We start from the raw sequence: 14,910 nt of genomic DNA on the forward strand, positions 1-14,910 counted from the left end.
AGTTTGCTTGCAATGAGTCTGTACTGCCACCAGGGAACAGTCATGCCCTGGCATTGGGCTAAGAAATGGTGTTAAAAGAGAGCAGTGTTAAAAGAATTTCTGGATTAGCTTGTTTTTGAAAAAATAACCATCTAATTACAACTGCCAAAGATAAGCACTAACCCATTCCTTATGGCCATATTTTTAAAACCAACATTCATTTTTTTGACCAGACTTTGAGAGATTTAATAGAGTACATTAAGTTTTACAGAGGCTGCAGTTTTCTTCCGGAATGTTCAATAGAAATAAAGGGCAGTTAGAAAGTAGAAAAATGAGAGAACTGTGTCTATTGCACTATTTAAGCATTTGATTGTAAACACTTTCATTTGTGAAATAAGGTTTTAAACCAGTGACTCATCTCTCAGAGCTTTAGTATTTGTTTTCAGGGGTAAAAATAATATCATGACATTTGCAATATTCCATGCTTTAAAATACTAAAGGCTTCATTTCAGGTTTGAAATGAGTCAAGGCAGGGCTAGGGAAACTGTGGAATATAGAATAAATATAAATAGAATAAATATAAATAAATATATTTTGAGACAGGCTTCTGTTAAATTGCTTAGGGCCTTGCCAAATTGCTGAAGCTGGCTTTGAAATGGTGATCCTCCTGCCTCAGCCTCCCTAACCACTGGGATTAGAGGCATCTCCCACTGTACCCAGCTTTAAGCATTTTTTGATTATCCACTAACTCGTACATCTTAAGGGATTTTTGAAGTCTCCATCATTCTGAGACAAGCAAACTAGAATACAGAGAGGTGAAGCAAACACTCAAGCTCACCCAAGGTGTTAGTGGGACTCATGACCCCCTGCTCCTGCATGGCTTATCTTCCCACTCCTCTGTGGGAGGGAGGGTATGTGTGTATGTGTTTTTCCCTTCAGATCTGAGGCAAGATTGAATCAAGGGAGGTGAGGAGGAGATGGAGATGAAGTAACAGGAAATCTTAACGGCTAATCTGCCACGTTAAATGATCACTCCTGGCATATACTGTTCTCCTTAGGATTGGACTCAGGCCCAGTTTCTCTGGCCACTTCTCTCACAGCTCTCCTCCCACTCCAAAATATGAGTGCTCAGCTATATCAAGCTGCTGAGTTGTAACTTTGCCCCTCAGCCATCTGGAAGGGCTATTTTTATTCAAGTTGTAGCCACGTCTCTCTACTTCCAAGCATCAAATGGCTACTCAGAAGCTTGAGGAACTAGGCCACCCTTCTAATTAGGATGATGACTAAAACATTTTTGAACAGGTGGAACAGGAGAAATCCCTTGAATTTATATTTTGTGACACCTTGCTTGTTGAAAAGTCACTTATCCATCTATCTGAATTATCTGGACACCACTGAGAACAGAAAACATGCCCAAAACTAAAGATCCCCGTCACAGATGTTATAAAGTCCATCCACTAAAGGCTTGGGTTTCCCCTCAAGGCCTCCCTCATGATTCCTAGTTTAGGCACAGTTCTAACAGGTAGGGTGTTCAGTCTCTGGTTCTTTGGAAATTGAAAGCAGAATAATTAGAGGAAAGAAGGTAATTGGTAAAGGTAAGTATATGGAAAATAATTTTCTAATAGAGGCAGGACAAAAAAATGTAAAAAATATAAAAAAATAAAGTCAAAATATAATAGATGGGGACATTTCTTATACTATAGGAACACAATCCTCTACTAAACTACATTAGCTTCTGTAGATATTATATATATATATATATATATATATATATATATATATATATATATATATTTAATTGGGGCTCTGATTTATTTAGGAAGATGGTCCATTATCTTAAGTAATATATCATGCCTGGTCAGTGTTTAAAATTTCAGATTCTGGACCCAAAAACTTCCACTCATACCCTGGCCCAGATGCTTATTAGCTATGTGATGTTAGGCAAGTCACTTAATATCTCTGGGCCTTATTTTCTCATTTGCAATATAGAGATGATAATATTTATCTTGTAGAGTTGTTTTGGAGATTAAATAAGTCAATATATGTAAAACCTTTAGGACAGTGCTGTGTATGTAACATCATTGTTTGGTACATTTTAAGAAAAGGGAGGAGGGCTGGGATTGTAGCTCAGTGGTGGTGTGCTTGCCTCACTTGTATGAGGCACTGGATTCAATCCTCAGCACCACATAAAAATAAGTAAGTAAAATAAAGCTATTGTGTCCATCTACAACTAAAAATATTTTTCAAAAGAGAGAGATACATTTCCAGACAAAATTATTTAAAATGCAAGGAGAAAAACTGAAGGCATTTAAAGAAATAAAATTCATTTCCCTAGAATATTCTATGCATGGACTTTAGTTAATATTAATGGCCAGAGATTAGACTCACTATGTACACACACACATACATACACACACACACACACACACACACACACACACACACTGGGGAAAATATACATGAAGATTTCATTTTTTAAATTATTTAAAAATAAATGATGGGGCTGGGGATGTGGCTCAAGCGGTAGCGTGCTTGCCTGGCATGTGTGTGGCCTGGGTTCGATCCTCAGCACCACATACAAATAAAGATCTTGTGTCTGCTGAAAACTAAAAAATAAATATTAAAAAATTAAAAAAGGGGGGCTGGGGTTGTGGCTCAGTGGTAGAGCTGCTCACCTAGCATGCACGAGGCACTGGGTTCGAGTCTCAGCACCACATAAATGTAAAATAAAGGTATTGTGTCCACCTAAAAATAAATGATTTGCAGGCTGGGGTTGTGTGGCTCATTGGCAGAATGCTTGCTTTTACATGTGAGGCACTAGGTTCGATCCTCAGTACCACATAAAAATAAATAAACAAAATAAAGATATTGTATCCATGCATAACTAAGAAAAATTAAAAAAAAAATATTTGAAGTAATGTACAGTTAGCTCCCCATACCATAAAGTTTTGCTCCAGGGGATTCAATCAACTATGGATCAAACATATTTGGAAAAAAATTGCTTTGTATTAAATATGTGTAGACTCTTTGACATCATTATTTTCTAAAGTATGGTAACTATTTACATTGTATTTATACTGCAATAGATATTATGAGTAACCCAGAAACATTTTTAAAGTATGCAAGAGGATGTGTGCAGGTTAGATGCAAATGCTACAACATTTTACATGAGGGACTTGAGCATCTGTGGATTCGGGCATCCTGGAACTAGTCCTCTATGGTCATCGAGGGACAAATGTCCTTAGAAGACTTTTTCCACAAACAGCCTTCTTTAAGTCACTTTTATAAAGACCCAGTTTTGACTAATATACAAATATCAGGAGAGAATCAGAGAATCTAAGTTAGGTAAAGGTCAAGAATGGTGCCAAAATTTCTATTTATTATTATTTCAATCCTCTTGAGCCTTCAAGGTAAGCAGGTAAGCAACATGTGTCATATCCTCATTTTGCAGAGGAAAAATAAATCTCAGAGGTTGAATAGGAGGCTCAAGTTTAAGCAGCTAATTCTATAAGAGACTTCTGTACTTGATTCTTGATTTTCTCATTGATAAAATGGTGAGGAAAAAAGTCTGTTAGGATTCAATGACGAATTTAATATGTAAGTTTCTCTTCTTTCCCTCACCTTCCTCTTGAAAAACACATTTTATCTAAAATTACCTCATTACATGCCCACACTCCTGCAGTGTTTGTTTTTGTTTTTTACAAATACCAGATATATATATATATATATATATATATATATATTTTTTTTGCTTATTTTTTTAATGTGGTGCTGAGGATCGAACTCAGGGCTTCACACATGCAAGGCAAATGCTCTACCACTGAGCCACAACCACAGATCCCAGTATTTGTTTTCAATCTGGGAGCTTTGCCTTAATTTGTTTGTAGCCAAATAGAGTACTTGCTTTTCACAAAGAAAATTACTGTGGATATATTTTTAAATATATATGACTTAACTATTGCCTAAAAGCCAGAAAGATTCTATTTCTTGAAACTCATCTACCTGTAGTACAGCAGTCCCCTTCTAATCTGTAGAAGATATGTTCTAAGATCCCTCCCTGAATGCTATATTTTCCATGCATTTTCCATAACTCTATACCCATGAAAAAAAATTTAGTTTATAAGTTAGGCACAGTAAGAATTTAACAACAACAATAATAAAATAGAGCAAATATATAGCAAGGTGTGCTATAATGAAAGGGCTTTCATCACACAGAGGCATTCAGTTTAAAACTTATGAATTGTTTGTTTCTGGAATTTTCCATTTAATATTTTCAGACCACCATTGACCCAGCTGACTAAAACCATGGAGAGTGAAATCTTGGATAAAGGGGCACTACTGTATTCCACGTAGCAAGTTACTCAGAGATGGTCTTTTCTCTTTGAAGTCAGCTTGACTGCCATTAGACCACTAAATAAAGATAAATTTAAAAGTTTTCTTTGGAAAGAAGGGTATTTCATTTCCTGCTTGCTAACATAAAAAGTATAACATTTCTGGTCCTATGTTAGTATTTTATGTAATCCTGATATACACACAAGCCTCTGGCCACGGTGAATTTCTTATTCTCCTTCACATATCCCAAGCCCAAACAGTTTCCTTGCCACTGCACAACCTGTTCCCTCTGCTTGGAATGCCCAGCTCCACTTTCTACCTAGCAAAGTGCCAGCTTAAATGTCACCTCCGCTATGAAGTCTTTCCCGACTCCTCTAAAATGATGAGTCAAGAATAATTTTGAAATATTGCTTATTCAAATATTTTATTTTATTATTCCATTTCTGAAAAGCTTCCCCAGGCTCCCTCTATCTAAACTTCTGTTTTTCTTAAGTTCCTTGGAAAACTTCCACATCTTTCTGACTCAATGAAAATGAGCTGACTCAATAAAAAGGTGATGAGATTCTAGAAAGAGCTAGCTGGCTGACTGGCTGGCCGGCTGGCTGGCCGGCTGGCTGGTTGACTGAAACACCAGCCAGTGAGAAGTTTGGAATATATTAGCCTTTAGTGGCTTAGTTCTCCTGCTCCATTTAAAGGAGACTTTTAAAGAAAGAAAGCAAATGAGGAAGAAAACACTTCTGAATTCTCTTATGATATTGCTTCCTATGAATTTGCCTTTTCATGTTAGTAGCAGGAACAACAATGATGCCGAGGTCTGTAGTTCTTTGAAGGAGTGTCTGAAGTTGTTTATTTGTGGGTAATAACCACCTGTGCTGCTGACCACATATTTCCAGCCCTCCCCGATCTGGGCACATGACAAGACTGTACATCTGTGGTCATCAACAGGCTCATGTGCCAGTAGCCCTGCCAATGAGTTGTGAGCAAAAGTGACATGTGTCACTTCCAGGCTGGAATAGCCTCTGACTATCTGTGCAATGCTCAGCAGAGCTCTCTTTCCCTTTGCTGTGGTAACCAGCCACTTCCAAGAGGATCCATCATCCTGGGCCCTGGAGTGAGAAGACAGGGAGTAGAACCCTATTAATTTTTGTTGGACCTGTAGCATAAAAGAAACAATAAACTTCTCTCCCAACATATTATTGTGAAAAATGCTGAAATATATATATATATATATAGATAGATAGATAGATATAGATATAGATATAGATACACACACACACATACACACACACACACACACACATATATATATATATTTGAAAAACCTGCACAAGAAATATATACATACCAATCACCTGGATTTTGCAGTTGACATTTTGCTTCTGTCATTTCTCTATCCCCTTATGCTGTATCAGTCCTTCTTTCTCTCTCTCTTTCTCTCCCCCTCTTTCCCTCTTTCTTTCTTTTTTTCTTTTCTGGTAAATTATCAAAACACTTGGGGCTCAGTCATTGCAATAGCATGGTCTACAATATCTGGAGAATCTAGACCAGTTGCTCTTCTTTTTTGCTGAGGAACCTACAGTGGAACTAGACTCAAATAAAAAAGCAATTTTTTTAAGTTAGTGACAAGAAATCATTTCCTGTCAGGTACAGTTAAAAGTCAGAAGATGGATTAGGAGAAGAATTAACCCATCTTTTTTCTCTGAAATTCTTAAAAATAAGATAAACTCAGAGTGAGCTAGATTGGATGTGGGTCTATTTGGAGGTCAAGGGGTGGATTAAACTGAGAAAGAAGAGGCAAAATTAGCAGGCATTGAAGGCCTGTTGTGTGCAGAGGTTTTATATATACTACCTCATTAGAGCCTCCAAACTCTCCTATAAAGTATATATGATTGGCATTGCAAAAATGAGGACAGGAAGCTCAGAGAAGTTAAGCTGCCTGCCAGAGGTCACATAGTTTGTGTGAGCAGAAGAGGCAGAATGGAAACCTAAATCAGTACGATTCAAACATACTTCCCCTCCTCCTCCTGAACTCTGGGCTTCTGACAACCCCAGAGGCTGACATTTCCCTTCCTCTGAGATGACCATTCCTGAGAAGGCCAAGGCCCAAGAGGTAACAATGACATTAGTGACATCCTCCCTCTTTCTTTGAAGCAAAATTTGAAATGTCAAAATTATTTTCTTTCTTAACTTTTTCTATAGAACTTAACCTTTCCCAAAAGATTTTTTTTTTTGAGATCAAGTCCTTAAAACAATGTTTGAATACACTCAAAGGGACACCACGAGGGAGTTTTCTAAAGTGATGGAGGTGTTCTGCACCTTGATAATGGTGGAGATTGCATGAACCTATACGTATGTTAAATTCATAGAACTGTACACACACACACATACACACACACAGAGAGAGAGAGAGAGAGAGAGAGAGAGAGAGAGAGAGAGAGTTAATTTTACTGTATGCTTATTTAAACAAATAAACATACATAAAATCACTAATGCACTAAGTGGCCCACAAGGCCAGAGCTCAAGCCATCAAGTCAGGCCAACTCCAAGAAGCATGAAGGATTATCCCCAGAGGAGCATACCGACTACTGAATAGGCACACCAAGGTGTAGCTGCCAGTGTGGTTCCCTCCTCTTCCCCTTAGCTGGTTTGCTTTGAATATATGCACCTTGCTTTGGCTCTTAAGTAGTACTTTATTGAATCTGGAGTAATGGAGCTGGAAAGTAGAGACCATGATTTGGGAGGCAGAACCTAGAAAAAGCAGAGTCAGAATAATGCCTTGATCAACACTGGGTTAACTCAACTGGACTAACCTCATTGGCCTGAGAACAGATATAAGAAATCAGAGTCTGTTGGAAAATGCAAGATTAAGAATTCACAGGAGGCTTGCCCAGAGATTAATCGTAAGAATGAGGAGCCTGCGTGTGAGTCCAGGTAGATCCAGGTAGCTAAGTCTAGATCCCCCAGACATCTAGGAGACTAGTGGACACCTGCTGCCTAAAATTTCTTATCTTTTAATCCAGAACCAAATCCATGTTTCCCATGGTTTCTGCAAAACCTCTTGGATTAATTGTTCAAGGTTTTGTTCTGCCCAATGTGCATTCAGGATGCATTTCTGCATTGCATAGAACCTGTGAATCTTTTTGGAGCTTATCTATCTTGGGAGGGAAATTGAGCAGACTTGAAGGCAGGGGTGGAAGCCACCTGCTAAAGACAATATGAGCATTTGGCAGGGTGGGTGGGGAAAATGAGACAGAGCAGAGGGGAGGGGGCTGGGAATTAGCCCACTCTTGCTCCTGCCTGCATCTGGTGTCCCAGGAGCTGCTCTTGAGCAATGCCTCTCTAACGAGTTGGCGGCATGAACTTGTGCTTGTTCCTCCCTCAGGGAATGAGGGAAGACAGGCTTTAAAGCTGCTAAAATGCTTGGAGAACCTCCAAAGAGACGCTTGACACAAATGCAACATATTAATGAAAACAGCTTGGGCTTGGCTAAACAGTGACGATTCTAACAAAACAAGCATATGGGGATTGATGACAATCGTCCCAAAAAAGAAACAACCCAGCCCTGTACTTTGCTTGATGCTTCTTTATAATCTTTCCGGAATTCACTGTCGTTTTATCAAACTTAGGCTGGTATCTATTTATTCTCAGGAGTGCCAAGAACAACTACCTCAAGGGATCTCTTAAGGGCATAAGAACATTCTTCAGTGAGTGCCATCTCCAGGAACAAATGTTCTTGGCCATTTTTTTTTTTCTTCAAATTACATGCTGTGCCTTCCTAGGGAAGGCGTCTCACAGCCATCAGAATTATCTGGGACGCTTGTTAAAATGTACATTCCCCTGAGCTCCACCTTTGTAGACCTGTCAAATCAAGTGAACTCTCAGAGAGTAGGTCCAAAGCATCTGCGTTTTAATGAGCACTTTAGGTGAGTCTTAACACATTAAAGTTTGGAAATCACTGCTACAGGGTTTATTCACTAAGTCCTTCAGGATGTGCACAGATTCATTCAATAAGCATTCTCCTGCCAGGTACCCTGAGGGCAGAAGATGGTAATGGAAGTGTGATGATATGTAATCAAATTGCTTATGGCTAAATATCGATGATAAAATATGGTTTAGAAGGAGATATAAAATACATGAGAGCAGAGAGGAGGAGTCTGCTAGGAATAGGAGGCAGCTTCATAGATAATGTTTGAGCTGTATCTTGAGGAATTAGTGGAATCTAATCAGGAGGACGAGCAAGAATGCATATCTGAGGCCTAGAGAAGTTCCTGTGAGGTGCTGGCATATGAAAGTGTATGATTTGTTCTGGAGGAAGGGATTCTGTGGGGCTGGAGCCTAGAAAGTTGTGGAGGAGAAAAGAGGTGTGGGCTGAGGCCTCTGAAGAGCCTTGTATACATATTAAGCAATTTAGTTTTAACTGTAGAGAAAGTAAAAGCTAGAGGAATTCTTTTAAGCATAAAATGACCCAGTGATATCTGGTTGTAAAGCAATCTTCCTGGTGGCTATGTGGAGGCAGGGAGATGAGTTCCAAGGCTTCTGAAGTGGTGAAGGGTGGGGAGGTTAAATGGTGACAACCGCAGAGAGGCCTGTGAGAGGGTCAGCGCACTGAGAATACTGGAGAAAAGGAGGAGGCATGGAGACAGACCACAGATTGCTAGCTTAGGGTGCAGGGTAGAGTGCTGAGGGCCATTACCAAGTAGGAATGACGCATCGAAATTTCCTTGCCAAGCGTACCCCATGCTTCAGACATCCGGAGTATGGGCCACCATTATGCCAAGGTCTCGGCTTGGCACTAGAATCACGAGCCACCACACATCTTTGTAGGTTCAAACAGCAATTCTTTATTCCCGCTCTCACACCGCCTCCACACAGGTCCAGGGGCAAACCCGTTCTGCTGTCTCCCGCACAATTCACCTACTCCACGAGGCTATCTCCAAATCCCATTTTAATCTCACGAGAACTCAACGGGAACAAGCAGCAGGAACACCCTAATCCCAGCAATAATCTTCAATCTCCAACTTCCCTAAAACCCATTGTCTTAAACTGGCAACACCTTAAACTCAAGGAGCCGGTTACTTCCTCAAACCTGATCAGCTCTAAACCCGGATCCGCCTTGGTCCTTGAGCAAGGTCACCTTATTAAAGCATGCATGCAATGTCCCATCGAATGTCCTCTAAGCAGCATGGGGTACGCTTGGCAAGGAAATTTCGATGCGTCATTCCTACTTGGTAATGGCCCTCAGCATTTCTGCTGCAGTCTGGCTGCAGCAAAATAACCAGGGGGGTGACGAATAACTTGTGTACGTTGATACAGCAGGAATGGAAGCCGTTTATTGTAGGACAGCAGAGCTATTTATACATTTTGCACAGCTTATCTTAATTAGCATAAACTAGATACATCAGTCAACCAATAAGGAATTTCCACACTTAATGGCTCGCTTTTGTTACTTCTCAAACCATTCCCTCTGGCATTTTGCCAGGTACCATCCAGACTTGTTTACAAACTGTACATTCCCCTGGCGAAATACCAGGTGTTATTTTGACTTGTCTACAGACCTTAACAGTAGAGGGCTGGAGGAACAACTGCCCAAGATCGGGAAGGATTCAGCAGTGGAAGTGGTAATTGTAGGGTCTTGATTTAACATCTGAGCAGCCATCTTAAATGTTAACCGCCACCTTGTAAGTGGCCACCTTATAAGTAGCCACCTTAGAAGTTTCACTTTCCTGTACTTCCTCTTACCCAAGCTCCCCCCACCTCCATTAGTGACCTACCCCATGGTACCATAACCCTAGCCAATCCCAGAAGGACACCATCCCTTTGCTCTGGAAAGCCCCAGGGTGCCATCAACCTAAGCCAATCCATGCTATTCCCACCTGCCTTGCTCTAAACACAAGCACTGGAGCCTATCCCACAGTGCCACAGCTACAACTCCAAGCCCCTGCCCCACAAAGCTCCACACCTAAACATCTTGGGACCTCTCCTTCAGAGAGACAGCCTTTATTTGTCAGCTCTGACAAATAAACTGTGTGTATCTCTTCCTGGTCTCCATCTTTCATTTCTTGCTTACTTGTCTCTTGTTCCTCACTTTCCCTTCAGTAATGGCCAGTTAGAGCTGATAACCTCATCCAGGGGAAGGCATTAACATCCATGTAACTCTTGCAGCTCAGAATATGAAAGCAGGCCTAACAGTCGTGGACAAATCCTAGTGTCTGAGCTCAATAGCATGTTTTCCTGTGCCGGGAAATAGGTTTAAAGATATCTGTTAAGTGCAGAAAATCACCCCATGGTATGTAGTTTGAGTCCATTTATGTTTTTACAAGCTAAGTGCAGAGAGAAAGAGAGAGGGGAGGAAGGTTGAAACTGGGTGAACTACATCAGAAAGGCAGGGTTACTGTTAATAAGGAAGAACCCTTGACAATTTGCTCCGAATTCTTATGCATTTTTCAATTGTTTTTAACAATGAGGTTTCTGTTTTGTTTTGTATTGTGGTACTGGGGATTGAACTCAAGGATGCTATGCCACTGAGCTACATCTCCAGTCCTTTTTGCCTTTAATTTGGAGACAGGGTTGCTTAGGGCCTTGCTACATTACCGAGACTGGCCTGGAACTTGCAATCCTACTGCCTCAGCCTCCTGAGTTACTGGGATTACACGTATGCACCACCACCCTTGGTATAACAAGGAGTTTTATTGTATTGATCCATGGCTTTTACAATTTTTTGAAGTAATTTTTAGAAAGATGCTTACATATCTTCTTGGCCACCACTAGGTGGTACTAGTGGCAGGATAGACTGGATGGCCTTCAAGCTTCCTCTTGATCTGGGATACCTGCATCTGCGACCAACTTTAGACACCTACATGTGGGTTCAACTTCTAAATTTTACAGAGTAAAACACATGCCTTTGTCAATTATCATTAGCACATGTCCTCAGAGCTTAGGGGTCAAGGTCCCCATGACTTTCCTTTTCTTTCCCCTTAGATATAAAATGCAGGATTTTCTATTTAATTTGTATTTAAAAAAATTACAATTTAAAAAATCTGCATCAATATAAATTTTCCCGGATTGGTTCACATATATCTAGGCTAACTCCGAACTCTTCATCTTAAAGTTATTTTCCCAAGTCATATCTTCATCAGATGCACAAACATAATTGAACTTTTTGCTGTGATGGCACCTTCACCTGAGCTTCCCCAATTCCAGGACTCAAGCCTTTTCTCAACAACTCACCCTTAATTCTCTTAAAGTGTTAAGTCTTCCATCACCTCAACTGACATGGGTAAGACACAGAGGTGTCTTTCTGCACACACCCTGCATAATGTAGATTTTGTGATTTCATTTCTGGATTTCCTCCTTTTAAGCAGAACTTATCTCCTCTTGTGTCATTGATTGGACTGAGCTAGATATTGTGCTGTCCTTTGTTCCAAAACAAAGCTTCATTACAAAACTAAGCGCCTGAGAGTCCCAATGCTGGAGTTAGCTTACCTCTCTTTAGGATTATCCACAAGCCCAGCCTGGCCCAAATAAAGCTACTAAGTCCCATAGAGTGCAAAGCTGAGGGATGTCTGCGGTAGCTCTGACTTGGCAAAGGCATGCTGCTGGCCTTAATTCTCTCTGAACAGGCATGATTCTTCACCCTCTACTCTACCCCATCCTCTACCCCACACTGCCAGTCTGGGTAATTTGCTGAGTTAGTCCTTGGAACAAACCGCAGAAGAGATCAACCAATTTCTCATAGAGTTATAATTCATACTCTTTGCCTGGAGAGTTGAGACACTAGAAAATTCAATAGTCAGGAATATTCCATGAAAGGCATACTAGATATTAAATAGATATTAGCTACTATCCATCATTAATGTTAATGAAGACTACTGTGTATTTAAACTCTTCCTATTTATCAAGTCCTATGCTAAGTACTTTAGACATGCTATCTTATTTGATAAAATAACCATCCTGTAAAGTAGAATCATTGCTCCCATATCACAGATGCAAAGTCAGAGATGTGGAAAGGTTGAGATGAACAGCTCAGATTTATCTATTTTAAAACTTGTCTTTTTAAGATAGTTTGATTGCTCAGAGTTCCTCTCTCTCCTTCTCTCTCCCTCTCCCCCCCATCTCTCTCTCTCTTTCTCGCTCTCTCTCTCTCTCTCTCTCTCTCACACACACACACACACACACACACACACACACACACACACACACCAATCAATAGACTACTGGGGACCTTGCCTTTTTCTCCTCCTTACCCTTTTGTTCACAATCCTATTAAAAGGAGAGAGACAAGGTCAAAGCAAGAAAGTGCATGGAAAACTATCCATATGCTTTGGACTGACATTCAGGTTTAGCCCTAAGTTTCTTTAAATGAAAGAATTATGCTTTTTGTCTCCCTTCAGCACTTCCCATAATGTTTCACTCATAATAATTTTTTTTTTAGCACTGGGGATTGAATTCAGGAGTGATTTATCACTGAGCCACATCCCCAGTCCTTTTTATTTTCACTTTTCAACTTAGGGTCTTCCTAAGTTGCTTAGGGCCTTGTTAAATTGCTGAGGCTGGACTATAAATTGCAATCCTCCTGTCTCAGCCTTCTGAGTCACTAGGATTATAGGCATGTGCCATCATACCTGGTTATTTACTCACTACAATTTCTCAATACCATGTTGCTTCAGTGATTGGCTGGTTCTTTGTTCACTTTGGGGGTCAAGAAGATCATTGATCGTATATGAGTCAAAGTTTGTGTTTTTCTGTGGATCAAAATTATTTTTACTGTTTTCCTTAAAATTAAATGTAAATTAATCTCCAAATTATTTATTTTATTAGATGAGTCTTATTTTTATTAAAGGAGTTAAATTTATGGTTTTAAGAAAAATTAATCAAGAGTGATTGGTCAAAAGTAGTAAACAAATCTGTTGCAGCTTCTCTTTCCTTGGAACTTTGAGCTAGAACTTGTTTTTATGATATAATTAGGCAGGGACTTTTGTGACTTAATTTAAAAGACAGATTTATAATCACCCTTTTTTTTTTTTCAAAACATTTTTTTTCCTCTGCTACCCCTGGATGAACCTGGCTTTGCTTCTCCAAATTCAATGATGTCAGGTCAGCAGGGAGTAAATTCGAGACTGTATAATTCCCATCAGCTATTAGCGAGGGAGATATTTTCATCCCTAAGGTCCAAGTTCAATTCTAAAGGGCATGTTTTCTTTTCTATGTATCTGGTTATCTCCTATTAACAGTAATGGGTGTTATGCATGAATGTGCAGAAGATTCTATACCCCTAAGATTTGCCCAAGCATGAATTTCATGAGGCCAAAGTAAACACATTTTTGCTTCTTGGAATCATCCTGCTCTGTGTTAGGATAAACGACCTGAATAAGACTCCACATGATGAAATGCCAACACACGTTGCTTCTGCATTTGTCCATCGCTATTAAAAATGGGTTCCTTTCTTCTTTGTTCAATGCTTGGCCTGGAAAGCCACTGTAACCCTGAGAGGGAGGTAAAGAGACATTTCTGAACACATTTTTTTTTTCTGCTCAGATGTTAAACAACTTGTGCCAGTAAAACACACCCTGTACCACTATTCTACTCTGAAAAGCTTGCATATAGCCCCAGCATGTCCTTGTCTGAATACGCACATCCTAGCCTACCTTCTGTTGATCAGTATCAGATGCTCTGATGACATCATGAAATGAAAAACAGGTGTGAAAAAAAGAGGACTGAAATATGAATAACAAGCTGTTCAAGACCAGACAGAGTGTTCTGGAGGATTGGCTCCACTTGCCTGAGAGGTGTGTATCAAGGCCAAATCAGCCAGACCAAGAGGCAGCCTTGTTTGTATAGTACTTAATAGGCCCCAGAGGGAAAACACACAGCTGAATGAAACAACCTCGCCTAATTTTTTTCTTTGGTTCTTTATTTCATGTAACTCAAGATTTAGAAAGGTCTTTAAAATGTGATGATCATAGGAACACTAATCTGCCAAGACTCTTAAAATGTATTTTAACGATGTTAGTCCTGTTGCAGAGATAGCTGTTGGTAGCAGCAATGACATTTTAGCAAGTTTTTAAACACCATAATTTCTACATATGAAGGACTTTACTGGGGGTGGAGCTAGTTCAATGATAAAGCACTTGCTTAGCCTGAGACCCCAGGTTTGATCCTTAGCACCATAAAAAAAGTGTGTGTACGTGGATGTTTTACTGACATTTGTAAATTCTTCCCCAGAAAAAGCAGTGGGAAATAATATGATTAATAGTAATATGAAGACTCTTTCATTTCTTCTGAAATTATTTTTAAGGACATCAACAACTCCCCTTTATTTGCTAATATTTACCTACAAAACACAAAAAGTCAATTTGTGGTTACCTCTTCAATAGTGTTGGCCTCAGTTCCTGGCTCAGGAAATAATAAAAAGCAGTTCGACTGGTTTTATCTTGTTTGAGAAACTAAAATTAAAGTCTCGGGAGTTATTTAACTTTAACCTAGAAACAGGAAAGAATGTGGTCTATCAGAAATAGTCATAAAGACAGTTTTCCAAATGTGTGGATTGTTTTAACTTAGTGCCAATGATATTAAAAAAGAAAGTGGTTCTTTAAAAAAAAA

This window comes from Ictidomys tridecemlineatus, chromosome 12 (assembly GCF_052094955.1).
Source record: "Ictidomys tridecemlineatus isolate mIctTri1 chromosome 12, mIctTri1.hap1, whole genome shotgun sequence".
In the NCBI taxonomy this organism is placed as follows: Eukaryota; Metazoa; Chordata; class Mammalia; order Rodentia; family Sciuridae; genus Ictidomys; species Ictidomys tridecemlineatus.